Raw genomic sequence first — 16,936 nt, 5'->3', positions numbered from 1 at the left:
TAATAAATCAAATATCGAGATACGATTCAACGTGGCAATCAAAAAACAAAACTTGCGATAAATGGGTGAATCATTGTGCGACCACTAAATCTACTCGCGTATCTAAATAAGACGTCTGACGGTTCTGAAGCCGCACAGTGGATTTTGGGCTCCAACAGTAACTAGGCCAGTGATTTAATTATAATACAGAGTTACATAACAAACACAAGAATCATGCAGCTGTTCTAATGTCAGATACGGAGTCTGGTCTCTGATCTGAAATCTGTTTGTCAGTCAGCGACTCTTCGTTCAGATCTACATCAAAGAATCGAGGGAAAACGGCGTCGATGACTCGGATTAAAACTTCACTCTCTCTCTCTCTCTCTCTCTCTCTCTCTCTCTCTCTTTCTCTCGCTCTCATTCTCTCGCTCTCGCTCTCCAGGCCGGCACAACTTGATTCCAGCAGGTTGCAGACAGAGCCGGGCCCCTGCAGTCCCCACATGTACAAACTGATATCAAGGCTGCATCAAAGTGAATTCTCAAGCCCCAGATTGTGAGTCACTCGACGCTCCAGAGAGAAATTTAGAAGACGACGAGAGGGCAGCGAGCGTTGCCACCGGAGAACAGACGCCGTTCGCTCCGGCCTCATCAGCCCCCGCACGCCGACTCTGTGGCAAACACACAATCACAAGAAGGAATAAATCACTTTGCATTTCAACCAAGTGCAGTGCCGCGTCCCCAGAGCGTGTTCAGAACCGATGATTAGTAATACGGCCCTGGAGAGGCGGCGAGGATACAGAGAGAGTAGGGGGGGGGGGGGTTCATGTGCCTTTTAAGAACAGGACTTGATAAGAGACGTTTTGTGGAGGAGATGTTAAATTCACCAGTTTGCTTCAGTGCACTGAGGTCCCCCCCCCCCGATATTAAAAGTGAGCACCAGGGGGAAGCGTCGTTTCAAAGTATCTGACGTAAAATCTGACTTGTTCAAACATAACTGGATAATAAATGTGCGGCTGCAACTGTACAAGATCAGGTCCTTGTGTGACGCCATCGCTCTAGAAGCTTCCCACAGACGCCCGATATGAAATGTTGAAAAAGCTGAATATTTTACAAAAAGGAGGATTTGAGAAATAATATTCGAAATGTTCCGAATGAGCTTGAAATCTTGAAATCAGTTGAAATATGGAGGAAAAATTGTGGCTGAAAAATGTACGGAACCACAATTTGATATGTGGTCGCCAGTTCTCGTCGTTCAGGCGAAGTTTTGTGCGAGTTAGAGGCGTGTCCGGGCAATTGAGGAGGAGGAGCTAAACAACACTTCAATCACGAGTCTTGGCCTTGTTTAAACCAAACTTCTCAGAAACATGAACAATCGAACATATAAGATAAGAAACTACTTAAAATGACCGAAACCATCTTCTGACGTCTACTTTGACTTTTCAGTTTGATCCATGTCCCGTGTGCTAACATGGAGCCCCCCCCCCACTGCCAGCCACCAGGGGGCGACCGAGACACTTTGACACAACTCGGTTGTCTTTACTTTATTGACGATAAAGCGACCTCAACGCTGGAGAACGTCCAGCTCTGTTCCACGTGAAGGTCAACCCAGGTAAGCCGGCGCCGCTCACTTTCCTTCGTCCTACATGACAAACGCTCAGTTTGGCTTCTCTCCGTCCTCTCACCCCCCCCCCTCCTCTCCCTCTCCGCTATCTTTCCCCTCTTTTTTCCCGGTTCTCTCGGGGCTATGCAAAGAAGCCGGATAATCTTGGTGCATGCAGCCTGCGAGTGTCCCTCTGCAGAGAGTGAGTGGATCACTACAGCGACAGAACATCCTCTGGTGCAGGATGTGGCAGCGAGAGAGCAAACGGCAGAGCGAGCGAGTGAATGCTGGATGAAGCGTTACCTGGGTCGTGGTCCTGTGCAGGTTGATGTCCCCCTCTGGCCGAGGCTCTACATGGCACTGATGTAACTGTGCCTGCACGAGTGTGTGTGTCTGTCTGTGTGTGTGTGTGTGTGTGAGTGTGTGTGTGTGTGTGTGTTAAGAAGCAATGAGTGCGGTTGAGGAGATGGGGAGAGTGCACAGTGCAGTGTAGAAGATTGGAGGCAGGGTACTCACTATGAGCTAAGACTGAGCCTCTCCCTCTCTCTCTCTCTCTCTCCCTCCCCTCCTCCCCTCCCTCCCCCCTCTCTCTCTCTCTCTCTCTCCCTTTCTCTCTCTCTCTCTCTCTTCTCTCTCTCTCTCTCTCTCTCTCTCTCTCTCTCTCTCTCTCCTTCTCTCCTCCTCCTCTCTCTCTCTCTCTCTCTCTCTCCCTCTCCCTCTCTCCCTCTCTCTCTCTCTCCCTCTCTCTCTCTCTCTCTCTCTCAGAGTATAATCCCTTCCACAGTCTACAGGGACGAGCTGCAAATGAACCGGCTCTATCTCTCCCTCTCTTTCTCCACTTCCCTCTTGTTCTGTATCTCGTCTTTGCACATGAGCCCCGAGCAGAATTACCCCCTCCCCGCCGCTTCCCACCCCCCATGCCTCCACCTAGCAGGCAGATAAGCCAGAATAGCAGAGAGCAGTCTTGCCCTTAATGACTGCTACAACTCTATCAAGCCACTTCCCCTCCGCCGAGGTCCTCACTACGCCGCCACGTGAGCAGCGACCCCCCCGAGAGGCTGGACCCTCGCTCCAGCTGCGTTCTTTAGACGCATGTTTGTTTCCTGCACGATCAAAAACACCTTGATGTCGTTTCGTGTTTGGAGTCTGGTTTATTTCTGCGGCTGCATTTTCAGAGTTTCTAATTTCTGGCAGCGCTTTAAGATGCAAACGTTAGTGAGTCAGAATATCGTTTATCCCATCTGGAAATGTCTGGCAGCGTTTTTAAAACAGGCTGCATGTGAGACAGTGAATCTCAGAGAACTCGACTGCCTGCGTTATCTAATAAACCCGAGTTCTCTGACACTGAAGCGTCTGAGATGAGTTGAATCTGATGTTTGTAAGATTCCTGGTGTTTAAAGGCCGAGCTCAACCAAACGTTCCTTTGACCAGTAAGTGTAAAAAACAAGTTTCACTGGGAACGGAGGAATATTCTGTCATCAACCTGTCGACAGTGAAGAGGAACCAGGACGTTCTTTTGTCCCGGAGACGTATTATTGTCACCAGGGCTCAAACCATTATTCCCATAATCGACTACATCTGCCATCTATTTTCTCAAATCAATCAAAAATGCTCATCTCTGTTTCACACGAGCCCGAGGCGACATCTTCAGATTCACTTCCTGTGAGTAACAGTCCAAAACTTAAAAGGGTATTTACTGTGATGAAAGAGTTCAGAGAGGACGTCTGCAGACGTGTGAAACCAAGAGAGTCACTGTACAACTATTTAAAAAGAGACAATCAGCACAGAAGCAAAGATGCAACTTGAGAATTGTGGAGGTTTTTGCTCAGACTGTCTGTTGCTGCCGCTCCTCTTTTCAGCCTCTGTCTCAAACACTTGGTTTTATCGAAGTTGTCGGATTGAACTTGTGTCTTGTGATTGGGAGCCTTGCAGCAACAGGAGGTCGACACCGACATAAAACACTTTCAGACTCTCAGACCTTTCAGTTTCGAGGGGGTCTGGGCTTCGGCTCGGTTTCATTTGCGACTCTTTCCAGAGACAGAATGTGTTTGTAGGTAGAATCATTTCTACCCTGGATTCTCAGTTCATCGTCTACGGTCGGCAGCAGCAGAGTGAACCGATGATGTTCAGTTAGTTTCCTCCGGCTGGATTTACACATCCATCTGCATGTGTCCTTTTCCGTAACGCAAGGAAGAATTTCCTCCTCTTCCACTCAAGACGCCGCCGATTCCTAATTTAGATGGAGTGTGTTCCTCCCCACCCACGCGCCCAGGCCCTGGCTGTGTGTATCCATGATGCAACAGCGCTCCGGCACGTCGAACCCCTCGTCTCCCCGTGATGGCTGCGGGGGGGAGACGCGAGGCCGGCGGATTATGAGCGTGTCAAATTGGCAGAATGTATTAGCGTCACACCGACCACCGTCATATTTACCCCCACTAGTCAATTATCAAGATAGATAGCTGAAACAGATAATAGCCCACGATGGCGCCTGGACCCATTTTCTGCTTAGTGGACAGAGAGCGATGAGGGGAAGGGGAAGGAGAGGAAGCATTAGAGATGTTGTGATACTTCCAGCACAGCCAGAATCTGATCGGGTCGACCGAGATAGACGGAGGGAGAGGTACCAAATAAAAGGAGCCCTGTGTTATTGCAGGCGAGGAGCCCGGGTGGCAGAAATATGGAGGGAGAGGCACACTTGTCATCCCAATGAAATCATTCTCCAAGGCTGCTGAGGAAAGCGAGAGCTGCACAGAGACGACGGCCGTGTGCGTGTGCATGTGTGTGTGTGTGCGTGTGTGTCGTGTGTGTGTGTGTGTGTGTGCGTGTGCGTGTGAGACAAGCCAGAAAGAGACAGAAAAGTCTGACCATAAATAAAAAAAAAACTGTTTGCCGATTAAATCTTGTTTTGCTTTCGGGCGTCTTTTCTCTGTCGTCCTCTTAAATCTGCGTCTTCTTCTCTCGACAACACAAACACGACCGTCACAAACACTCAGTGATCTAAAAATAATCAGACGCACAAATCTGTGCTACACGTTGAACAGATTTCACTCCAGAGCAACTCAGAAGGTCCAAAAAGGTGAAAACGCCACGACTGCGGCTATTGATTGTGATCATGTGACGTGCAACATTCATACTTCAACTAATAATCACCACTTTACAAGTCCATTACAATGCATTTTGGGTAATCGGATCGCAGTCAGAGCTCGACCACATGTGTGCAGGTGTAAACGCAGCCATGATGTGACCACACTGAACACGACAGAGCGGTTGCAGTTTGTACATAAACACAGAATTTAAAGGGGATGAGGAGAAGACAACAGTGAATTGATGGAAGTTTGAACGCCACCAGATAAAGGTGCTTGAAGAAAACCTGCTCCACAGTTTACGTGACCTCAGACAACGACACAAGGTGCATGAGCAAGACAACACATGAGATAGAACATCTGGGGACGGACCTGAAGACAGATGTTAACAGATGTTTCCCATCCAGACTGAGTCTAAGAGGATCTGATCAGGATCCACATGGCGATGAGCGGCCATGTGATCCTTTTATAATGAAACCCCCGATAAAGAGGTCTGGAGACTTTCTGAAGACGCTGCATCTTTATCAGCTTTTAATGAAAGAAGTTCTTCATGAAACTTTTCTTCTGTGTCACGCAGCTCCGCTACAATAATGAAATAATTTCCACCTCCTCGTCTCGCTCCTCGTTTCAGATAGACCATTATCCCAGTGAACGCAGGCTTTTCATTTGAGAGCGATCGGGGTTTCTGAAGGACCATTCTGTATAATCAGCAAATGAGCAGCTTGTTAAAACGTCGCAATTTACTCGTCAACGCGCCGTTTGTTGCGTTTGCTTCCAGAGGACACGTGTCGGAGCTGTCACGGCAGCTTAAGAGATAACAAAGAGCAGGAGACGGAGGCCGTCACGTAGCCAACACACACACACACACACGCTCAGCTCATAAAAACACCGTTAACAAGCAGACGCCTGCTTAGACACACACATTCTAAACCGCAGAAAGTCTGTTTTATGAATAAAAACACATTTTCTAATTATACAATAAGAGAAATGAAACATTTTCCCAAACGACAGAAAATCAGGGGAAAGTTTAAAGTCACGAAAACTCGTGTTTCTGTTAAAAGGTAGGAACTAAGTTTACAGGTTGTTGTGTCTACCCAGGTCACTTAGGGAGGAGCACACAAAAACGTGTCACTTTATTCAAAGATGGACGACGTGACAGCTCCACAAGTGAAGCCAATTCATCTTTATCACCCCCTGGTGGTTGGCTGCAGTATAGGCCATAAACCCCGCCTCCTCCATGTTAGTGAATGAGACAGGAAACAAACTAAAAAGTCAAGATATTTGCATACATTTTTGGAATTGGTTCTTGTGACCAGTGTTGGTCAAGATTGAATCCTGTCCTTTCATTTCCCATAATGCACTTCACTTCTCCTTTTTCCTTACAACTCAGACGTGTAAAATGTCGTTTGGCTATGGGAAACGTTAGATCTGTGCGATGTCGGACTTTGACTCGTGTGAAGCTGATAACAGTAAAGAGGCTTCATCCTGTTTAGCCGACAGGTCACTGACTCACTGACTCACCGACTCACCGACTCACCGACTCACTGGGAACTAACTGTAATGAGCCGGTTTCATGTTATTGGTTGGACCCGAGCTTTCTCTTTTATAAGGTCAAAATGAGTTAAAGTCTATCAACCTTTAATAGACTGTTCTCAGTTTACTGGTCTGGAATAAAGAGATTATTATCTTTTTTTAAACTGACGCTGCTGAAATCATCTCTTCTCCACAGTGAATTCATCAAATAGTTTTTCCTCTCGACAGAAAACAGAATTCCCTCCTGAACACTAAAGTTTCCTCTGAAGCTGCTTCGTGGTTCCCAGTTGTTTGTTGAAGTTTCAGCTCGTCGTTCCCAGTATAAAAACACACATGTTCCAGCACGTTTTAACTGGTGTGCTGGTTTTTTTCATGGTGCATGAAAGCATGGAGCTCAGAGTCCTGTGTGAGCTCTTCAGACGCCCTAGGGGAGACATGGCCATGGGGATGTGGATTTTGAGTGTGAGCGAGGTTACTTCAAGGTTTCCCTGCTGCCGTCACTCATCCTGGGATTTCTCGTGCACAGGGAAACAGACTCAGACTAAATCTGACAACTTTCCCTGAAAGACTGAATCGCAGATATTCATCTGCAGGTTTTTCTTCCTTTCGTTTTGTCCTTGATGAAGTAGATTTCTATCTGAGCGACAGAGAGCAGACGATCAGGCGGCATCACGGTCACACCTCAGCTTCCTGTCGCAGGTCAAACCTCGGTGACGGAGCCGAGCGGCGGCCTTTGTGTCTCTGTGTCGTCACGGTGTCGACAAATCCATCACGTCTGCAGATTCATCAGAGTGAGATCGGATTGAGCTGCAGACGCCAGACACGGCTTCACATATTCCACATTTAACAAGATTCACGCTCAAGTTAAATAATCTGAATCTGATTTTAAGCCTAAAAAGTCCTGAATATATTGAAATACTACAAAGTGAGACGTGATTATATTAATATTAATGTTTAGACCAACAAATGCGTGAATACACACATTTAAGATCGCAGGCTTCTGTCTTCAGAGCCGGATGAGACGGAAATATATGAAAATAAGAACGAAGGAGATTGTGTTTTTATTCTGCACCTTAGGTTGGGATGGTTTTAAATACGTTAATTATGTCAACTTAGCACAAAAAGTATTAAAAAGTATTAAAAGAAATGTTTTAACATGTATATTTTTGTAATGTCTCCACGTGTCAATGTCACGTCTCTGTCTGTAGTTTGAGACGTGGTTATTCTCTCCTCAGCTACTTCTCCTGAAGTGTCAGTAATTCTGACTCTGATATTCCTTCATATCAAAAGATCTTAAATTTCATTCATTATGGTGAAAAGGTCTGAAACCTGACTCGTATATCAGCAGCTGAGACACCACTCGGGGCTTTTAGCTCTTGTATTTTCTTATATTTGCTTAAATTAGTTGAGTTAATAGTCGTGGACGAGGAGATTTCTAAGTGGAATCGACTTCAGACATTAAAGCGAGTTGAGCTTTGTGACCCAGTTTGTGTTGAGTTTTTCTAAAACCCCGCAGCCAAATGAAATATGATTTTTGGGACCAGTCCAACGTGTCCAGAGTCGTCAGATGTCAGAGAGAATAATAATGAGCAGACGGAGGAGAACTTAACCTTAAAGGGCCAGTGTCAGGAAACATCTATGTTTCAGGTTGAATCCCGTGTCCCTGTGGGAACTCTTCATTTATCTCTGGTTATAAAAAACAACATCATCATATTTTACATCCAAATCCACAGTTTAATGACTCGTCCTGCATCCAATCAGAGAGCTGCAATCTTAACCTCCTCCCTGCGACTGTAAATTCTGACGGTTAACGACCGGCAGACAAGGACGGACATCGTCTCATTCATCGGCTGACGTCCTCTGAACTGCTGGTTACTGTCCACTCTGCCACCAGGGGGCGTGATGCACAATCAGTTGGTCCACGTCCCATCTGCTAACATGGCAGAGACCTATACTGCAAACAGCCACCAGGGGATAATTCAGAAGATTTGGCTTCACTGTCATGTCGTCCATCTTTATTTACAGCCTGGTTTTATGGTTTTTGGAAATAAAACAGGTTTCTGGTTAATATTTGACAGTTTAATAGTTTAATCGATGTTGAGAATCATCATCATCAGCTTCTAAAAGTCACCGGAGCCTTTTAGTGGATTATTAATGATCGATAATGGACTTTAAGTGCAAACGCAGGGAGATGATTCACCGAGTTACCTTCGTCACGTCTCACCACTTTGACTCTTTATTCATTTACTGAAGCTTCAGGCTAAAGCAACACGTTCATCAGGTTCTGGCTCCAGACTCGGTTCACTGGTCGATTCCCGTCGACCTCTGTCCGACGACCTCGACTGATCACAAAGCAGAAGCAGAACATTCGCTGGAACAACCTTCACGGAAAATGTTGATACTTTAAAGTGTAAATTAAAAAAAGTCTGGCTAGTATGTCGTGTTTTATAATGTTAGTTTAATTTTTTACATTTATTTATCTTTTTCTATTTTGTTACGTTATTTTTCATGTGCTTTACTATATTCAACTTAATTGACCTTTTACTTTCTTATAATTGATTTAGAACTTTTTTCATTTGTTGCTTTTATCCATCTTAACTTTATTTTATTCAATCTATGGCAGTGTCGGGGGTGCACGTGCACGAAGGTCCCAGATTCCAAGACAGATCCACGGACTAAAACGTGAAAGACGACTTCTACGAGAGAGAAAAGTGCGTTGAAGCCACAACTGCAGCTGAAGACGTCTGCGTGGACGATAAAAACGTTACGGACCGTAGTGCAGTACAGAGCTCTGCACACACCAAGTTAAATATGGTTTTATGAGGAGGGTGACAATTATTTTGATTGATTATGAAACTGTGGCAGGACAAATTAGAACATGACGGACAAACACAGTCCAGATAATTAATGTGAAAGTGATTCCTCTGCCAGCGTCACGTCCACGCCCACGTCCACGCCCTCTCCTACAGCTCAGGGTCGTGCACTGCACTGATCTATTATGTTTCTATTGGTCAATGATAAGTGAAGTCAGGCTGAATAAGTAGAAGTGGTGTGGGAGGGGGTGTCGTCTGGTACCTGCTCTTTATGGCCACAAACTGTCAGTCGGAGGAGAAAAATGGGAACGACTGCGACCGAGGAAAAACCCAACATGACGCAGTTTGTAATTAAGCTGATTTATTAGAGAAAAGCAGGCGGCGGCTCCTCTCGGCTTTATTCCCCCATTTTTCTTGTGCTTTGTGTCGAGCGTCTGGAGGCAGCAAAACTAAAACTCTGATGACACAAACATAAAAGCTGCTGCTCCTGCTTTTTAACGTCAGATCTGTTTTTTTTTTATGTCTTTTTCACCTCGTTCTCTCCGAGCTGATCACACGTCGTCTGTCTTCGTACAGACAGGACGTGTCTGTGAAGTTACACAACTCTGGAGTAACGGCAGTCGTTTCAAACAATAACCAACAGATACTAGAGTGAGAATGATGAACTGATGTGGTTTGTCAGTGGTCGATGTTCACAGAGCAGATTAAAACAGATAATTAATGTCGATAGGTTTTATTTTTTGCATCTAATAGAAAACAAATATTTAATAAGAACTTCAATCAACATTTAAAGCTTATTACCAACATGGATGGTTACGTTTTCACCCCTGCCTGTCCGATTCCGTTTGTTGTGTTTGTCTTGCCCAAGGACACTTCGGTGCCATGGGCTCGAACCACCGTCGTTGTGGTTAGTGGACGACCCGCTCTACCCCCTGAGTTACAGCCGCCCAGTGGAGAAAAACCTTTACTGAAACGTGTGACGACATTTATGTTTACGGGCCTTGTGAGTTCAGGTACAATTCGACATCGTACATCTCTTACAAATAATGATCAGTATCTGCATCGTCAGCGTTTGTCAGGATTTGAATTTGCCAGATGAAAAAAGCGTTTTACGATAAAAGATGAACGAGCAGAACAGAAAGTGCAGCAACACGAGCCGAAGACTTTTAATCACACGTGTCCGTCGACTGTTCCCGTGAGGACGTCAGACGCCACAGCAGCTCAAGTCAGGTCAAGAGGACGATAGAGACGGAAACAACAACGTGAGGAGATACTCCATGTTTTTTTAAACTAATCACAACTCACAAGAACAGGAGTGTGTGTGTGTGTGTGTGTGTGTGTGTGTGTGTGTGTGTGTGTGTGTGTGTGTGTGTGTGTGTGTGTGTGTGTGTGTGTGTGAAGAAGGAAGTGAGCGCGACTCCCCTGATCAGCGTTACTCACACATCGTGTTCCTCTGCTCCACAGACGGAGGATAAATAAATCAGGTGACATGTGCAGACAAACTGAGAAGATGTTCCAGGGTCAAACTTTACAGAGTCTGAGGAGACGAAGCCGAGAATCAACAACGAGGCCGAGAGCTGTTCTCTTTTTCCACGACAATATCGTCCAATGATGAAAACAACTATAAACCTTATTTCATAATCAATGAAGCTTCTGTATCATCACATCAGAGTCGTATCTGCAGCGACTGAAGCGTCCTTGAAGAGAAGCTGAATCTCAGAGAAAGAGCCTCTGCTGCACTTGATGGACACGATCACTGTGTCCCAACCGTAATCTGCACATAAAGATGGACGACGCGTCTCCACTGTCCAGGAATGAAGCCAGAAGAAGAGTCTTCATCAGGGAACGTGGAGCCACGGTATCAAGGTCCCACTGCAACCCATTGGGACTCAGTCTCAGCTGTCAATCATGACCTGTCACCTCGTCTCTATATCAAATTAAAACGTCTTCATAACTAAATGTGCCTGATTTTCCAGGAATTATTTTCAAAATGTCGACATAAAACTCACAATGTTAGAGAGAAATACAAAATGTTGGATCTGCCCCCTGAACCACATCTGAACCAGACTTTAACAGATTCTCCATAACTTCCTGTTTTTACCAGAAACATGTAAATAGGAAGAATCAAGTCAGTCATGACCGCTCATTCAGTTTTTATATTTCACTTGCTGATCAACTTCCTGCAGCTGCAGAAGCTGAATCCGTCAGCAGCTTCATTTATATTCATGTGTCAGAGACGCTCGTGATAAATGTTGTAGCGACGACTCGTCTGTCAGTTAAAGCTTCATCACGTTAACAACCTCACGGTGTCACAGGCTGAACTCAGCTTTGTTACTTTCACAGCCCGGAACCAAATTTCTTGAAAATGTGGTTTTGCTTCATAAAAAGACGTCAAAGAGCAAAAGATGAGAGTCTGAGGAGCAGCAGCAGCTCAGGTGGGAGCGGTCGCCCCCGAGTCGGTGAGAGTCGGCTCAGCCTCACCTGGCGGCTCCGAGGCAACGCATCAATCAGCCCTGTGATGTTCACGCCCTCTGCTGCTTCCTCTCCCTCACTTCCTCCTCCCTCTCTCTTCCTCTCTTCCTCTCCCTCACTTCCTCTCTTCCTCTCCCTCACTTCCTCTCCCTCCCTCTTCCATCTCCTTCCAGATGTCAACAAGTTTGATCAGGCTGACGTGGGAAAACGCAGCTCGGCTCCCTGACAGATCGTCTACCCCGTCTCTTCTGCTTCTCCTTCGCTCCCCAGTCGCTTGTGATTCCAACAAGCTTGATCTGCTACACACCACCGCCATCACCGCCGCCGCCGCCCACCCACCCGCCCCCTGGGGAGCCGGGGAGGGCTCCGGCGTGTCATTGAGGTGACATGACTCACACAGTCATGCAGCACAAAGGGATAAGTTTGGATATGTTCAAGGACGTTTTTACAAAAACGCTCAGTTCAGGTTTAATCCTCTCAGCGATTTCCGAGCGAGACGGCGTGCAGGATGTGACAGGCCCTCGCATCCGGTGAGTTTTAAAGATAGCTGGTGTTTTCTTTAACAATCCGTCTCCCGCCGCGTTCAAGAGCTCGACAGTCGTCTTCCTCCGACACGTTCCAGTGTCGCAGGAAGACGACGAGGTTCAGATGTAAATCATTTCTGATGAAACCTCCATCTTACATGTCATCATTCCATCTGAACGACGGGAGGCGAAGCAGCTGCTTTTAAATGATAATGAACGTTCAACAATACCCGACAACACTGGGAATATTTCCCAGAATCCTCAGAGTCTCCAACACTGGTTAAAAATAGAAAAATAGAATCCGACATGACCTAAATTAAGATTTTAACGTAACAAGGTGGAGCCTGGCTGAGAGCTTGAGGACACGCCCACCTACACCTGTCAATCAAACAGTCTCCATGCACCAGTGGGAACCAAAATGTACAAACTGAACATCAGAAGAAACTCGAGATGAGACATAAACTCCTGAGGAAAATGTTTCCTGACGTATAAAGTGAGAAGTAGAGTCACTTTCTCATAGACTTCTATAGAAACTACCAGTGGAGTCGCCCCCTGCTGGTTAACATCCTGATTTATGATCAATTCAGTCGCTTTAATTAGTTGAATTAGTCGATGACGACCTGAACAAGTCTCATATTAAACATTTGTCCATGTTCACCTACAAGTCAGTGACTCATCTTATTAAACTACATCATTTCTTATTCACACTGTTGTTTTCAGACGACCTCGACCACCTGATCTATAAAACTCTGAACTGCTGTTCACGCCTGTAGCTTTAATCTGCCCCCCCCGCTCCGCAGAATTAAAAGCACATCGCTGTCGGAGATAAATCGCTTCCTGAATAAATTTTTAGTTGCCAAATGCTCTCTAGCGCCTCCAGGTGTTTCTTTTTTCTATAAAGGGCTGAATCAGGGGCTTTTAAAAATAAACACCTGCTGGAGTTTCCAGGACGTCGATGCCTTCAGGAGGCAGCGAACAATCCCACATGCACCGGGGAGAACATTTTATTTATTTACTCCTGGTGAGGATTCACCCTCCAGAAAAACAGATGCTCACGTCTGTGACTGGGATTTAAATATAGAAACTGCAGGTGTAAAAAAAAAATTTATGAAAGGACACAAGGAAATATTTCCCCTGCTTCGGTATTTGAAGAATAAAATCTTACAGTGAATATGTGGACGATGTAAATTAATTTTTTCTTTTCTTTATTCCAGCGTGATCGTGAAGTTTAAAGATTTATTGTTTTGGAGACAGAAAACTGCCAAATCGATGTTCGGCATCATTAACGATCAATAATTGGAAAATAATTGGAATTTTTTATTTTTTTTTAATCCCTGACATGACCTAAATTAACATATTAAAGAACAGACATACAAACATAAAATAATGATTTTAAATTATATAAAACTGCAGAACTATGGCTCCCGTTTGTTGCTATTCAACGATCGGCCAGTAGGGCAGACGATTTATTCCAAATCGTGAATAAATGTCGAACACACCCACAACGAGGGGCGGGGCAATTTTTATTTCATCATCACTACACCTGACTTTCTATTGGTTGAGTTTTTTGATGCACAAAAAAATGCAAGAGCAGAAAGAAATGAATCCAAGATGTTTTTGCGCAGCGTGAGAAGAAGAACTGAAGCTGTGACACAGAAAATCTGAGAGCATTATTTTCACTAAATCTAAACGTGAAATCCTGCCCTGAAGCGGAAAGAGCCCACTCTGGAATTAAATTAGGAAAGAACCAGATATTAAATCAGTTTGTCTCTGCAGCCGAGCGTCCTCAGCTGTATTTTTAAACCCCTGCGTTCACATCCAGCTAATCTCTTTCTAACTGGCAGCGTTGTCTCCACCACAGTTTCCAATCGCTCCCTCTATGAAAATCCATCAATAGCGTCTTTCAGGCTCTGCCCCAGATGTCGACCTCCGAGCGCCACAGCATCAACAGTCTCCTCCGCACAGGCAGTAAACAAGCGTCGCTGCCAGAAGCAGCCGACGGCAGCACACAGCCGCTGCCCGACTCCTCTCAGCCGCCGCCGCCGCGTCCCGTCGCAGCTGAAATGCATTTCTAATGGGTTTCAAACCAGCTGCAGAACTTAACACAGGAGGCAGAGACTCGAACCTGGAGCTTCGCCTCAAACACACACACACACACAACTTGGACGAAGCTTCCACTCAACTGTTCCACATCCTACAAATCACCACCTGCAGCAGAGGGAGGTAAAAAGTGCTGAGCAGCAGAGACGTGAAGTGTAAACTGTGGAAAGTGATATTGATTCAGTCTCGCAAGGATCATGCAGGCAGAGAAGTGCGGCAAACACAGACAGCACCACACTGAGGAGGAGAGAGGGGTGGGGGGGTGGAGGTAAACAGCGGTAGTTTCCCAGCATCCCCCAGCGCGTCACAGAAAGCCACTCAAGTTAGAAATACCTGCAACTACAGAATGGACGGAGAGAGAGGAGACATGCCTGGGAAGGAGGAATTGCCCATTCTCCGCCTGGACGCACCCGGTCACTGTCTCTTCCTCTCTTTTATCTTCTTCTTCTTCTTTATCCCTGTAAACCTCTTCTTCTTCTTGTCCTCGTCTTCTCGCTCCCCGTCCTCCCTGGCTCCGGTTCTATCCCTCCCTTCTGTGCGGGTCCATGTCCTGAGGCGCGTGGCGGAGCTGTGTCAGCATGTGTGTGAGGCGAGCGGCCGGACGGGGGATGCTCCGACAGTGATGGGTCTGAGTGCAGAGGCGCTCCTCACCACGTCTCCCAGCGACCACTGAATCAACTCATGTTTTATGGATGCGGACCCTCCCCCGTCTCTCTTAAAGGGCCTGCACCACCGATTCCCGTCGCTCTTGATCTCGGCGCCGTCGCCTCCACGCGTTGGAAGTGGATCACGTGCTCCGAGCGTCCGTGGGAATTAACCGAGGCGCGTGTCAGATTCTCAGAGAGGGGTTTGATATTTCTCCCCGAGCAGCTGAGGAGAGAAGAAGAAAGTGAACGCAGACGTTTTCTCTGACAAACTGACGGAGATGAATTATGAACACGAGCAGGAAAAGTGCGGCAACGCAAACACATGTTATGGTGATCCGAGTCGTTTTGTACATGTGATAAAACAAAAAGTACAAGTGCAGCTCCTCTCTGAGTGTGTGTGGCTCAGGTTTTACTCGTGTTGTGGGGACCTACATCTCTTCACACACGTTATGAAGATGAATTCAAAAAGTCCTCAACGTTAATCATTACATTTTAAGATGAAGCCATGTTTTAAGGTTAAGTTTAGGGTTGAGGTTAAGGTAAGGGTTCGGCAAGTAGTTACTATGGTTGAGGTTAAAGATGAGGTTTTGGCTGTCCAGTGTCAACAATGAATGGAAGTCAATGCAAAGTCCTAATAAGGATGTCTGTGTGTGTCTGTGTGTGTCTCTGTGTGTGTGTCTGTGTGTGTGTGTTTGTATCTGTCAGCAACTTGGGATATTGTCAAAAGTAAATCTTGAACTTGCGGCCGCTGGTAATTGAAACCTGAGATTAAGTCCTTGAATTAATGAGACTGTGTGTGTGTGTGTGTGTGTGTGTGTGTGTGTGTGTGTGTGTGTGTGTGTGTGTGTGTGTGTGTGTGTGTGTTCAATGTCACTGGTCCTGTACATCATTCACACTATGACACCTGATAATAGAATCTCCACAGAGAGGGGGGGGGAACTGCTGCAGAAACACGACATTAGAGAAGAAGCTTCAACATTTAGAGAACAAACCGGACAGTAACACTCAGTGTTTGTTTCTCCGTGGCCTGAATTTACCGGCTGCTAAATAAAACATTGTGATAAATTAAAGATGGGACTCGGGGCCCGGAGCGAGCAGCTGCTGAGTGTCTCTGCTCTTTGGCCTCCAGCTACTCTCGCTCTCACTCTGCTGCTCACGCTCGTGTCCTGTACCACAGGTGGAAGCAGGAGAATATCAGAGTGACGTACGCTCGCACCTCGGTCTCAGAAGAAACGAGACTCGGATGATCACAAACTCAAAAACCTGACAGAAGAACGACTCCGTGGGAACCAACAGGTTTACACACATTTCTCATTGTTGTATTGACACGTGTGTTTGGACAGAAGCTAAATTTCTATTCCCTGCTCGGCCCCTTTCTGTGGGTGGTCCGATAATTAAAACATCAAGTCACAGCTCAGCAGAAAACTATGAGACCCTGAAGAGAGACGAGGGGAAAGAGGTGAAGAGGTGAAGAGGAAACAGGAAGTTCACTTCTTAACTTTAAATTCAGTTTTCATACATTTTAACTTCATCAAGAGTGGATCTACATATTTAAGAAGACGAGAGGATAACTTCATAGAGCCCTGTCCAGCCCAGAGGACGAGGACAGGTGACAAGTGGACGGGCCGAGTGATTGACAGAATAAGACGAGAAACAGACAGTACAAAGACGGAGGGAATAAATACAGAGCAAGAAACGTTGGAGACGAGGATGACAGGATAATTACAGATTCATGGATTCATCTGACCGGTGACAGCGGCAGCAGCTGCGTCTGGTCAGAGGAGCTGAATAATGAATCAGGAGGCAGCTCCGGTTTCAGCCTCGTACACAAACATCACACGGAGCCGCAGCAATTAGCAGCAGACACAGAGGGAAGGACAGGTGCAGGGAACGTCGGGAAAAACAACGTGGGGCGTTTCTGGACGTCGCCAGATGTCGGAGCGAGAGACAGAGTCGTGCACGGACTCTCTGAGGGTTCAGGGGCAAGAATAAAGAAGGAGGCACCTCAACTGTTCACCACATACATTAAAGCAACATACGTGCCTGAAACCTGCATTCTCTCTCAGACCAGCAGGGGGCGACTCCACTGGTTGTTTATGTCTCAATCTCTAGTTTCAAGTCTTCTGATGTTCATTTTGTGAGAGAAGCTCGTTTGTTTTCCGGAGTGATGCTGGTTTTACTCGTT

General features: G+C 46.1%; 1 protein-coding gene across 8 annotated transcripts in view; it reads right to left on the bottom strand.

Annotated features, from left to right (window-relative positions):
• zgc:114120 (uncharacterized protein LOC619267 homolog) overlaps positions 1–14,827 on the bottom strand; it is a 67,748-nt gene extending 52,921 nt beyond the window's left edge. For 4 of the 8 annotated variants that reach the window (XM_047338316.1, XM_047338320.1, XM_047338318.1 and 1 more), the window contains exon 1: positions 14,438–14,826. The gene's annotated coding sequence lies outside the window, so the exon portion shown is untranslated. Of the gene's footprint in view, positions 1–14,437 lie in introns of all 8 variants that reach the window. The other 4 variants (XR_007032308.1, XM_035145772.2, XM_047338321.1 and 1 more) reach the window with 2 other exon arrangements.
• Between the last annotated feature and the right edge of the window lie 2,109 nt (positions 14,828–16,936).

This window comes from Hippoglossus stenolepis, chromosome 21, assembly GCF_022539355.2.
Source record: "Hippoglossus stenolepis isolate QCI-W04-F060 chromosome 21, HSTE1.2, whole genome shotgun sequence".
NCBI lineage: Eukaryota > Metazoa > Chordata > Actinopteri > Pleuronectiformes > Pleuronectidae > Hippoglossus > Hippoglossus stenolepis.
This window is presented reverse-complemented; position numbering and strand designations above follow the sequence as displayed.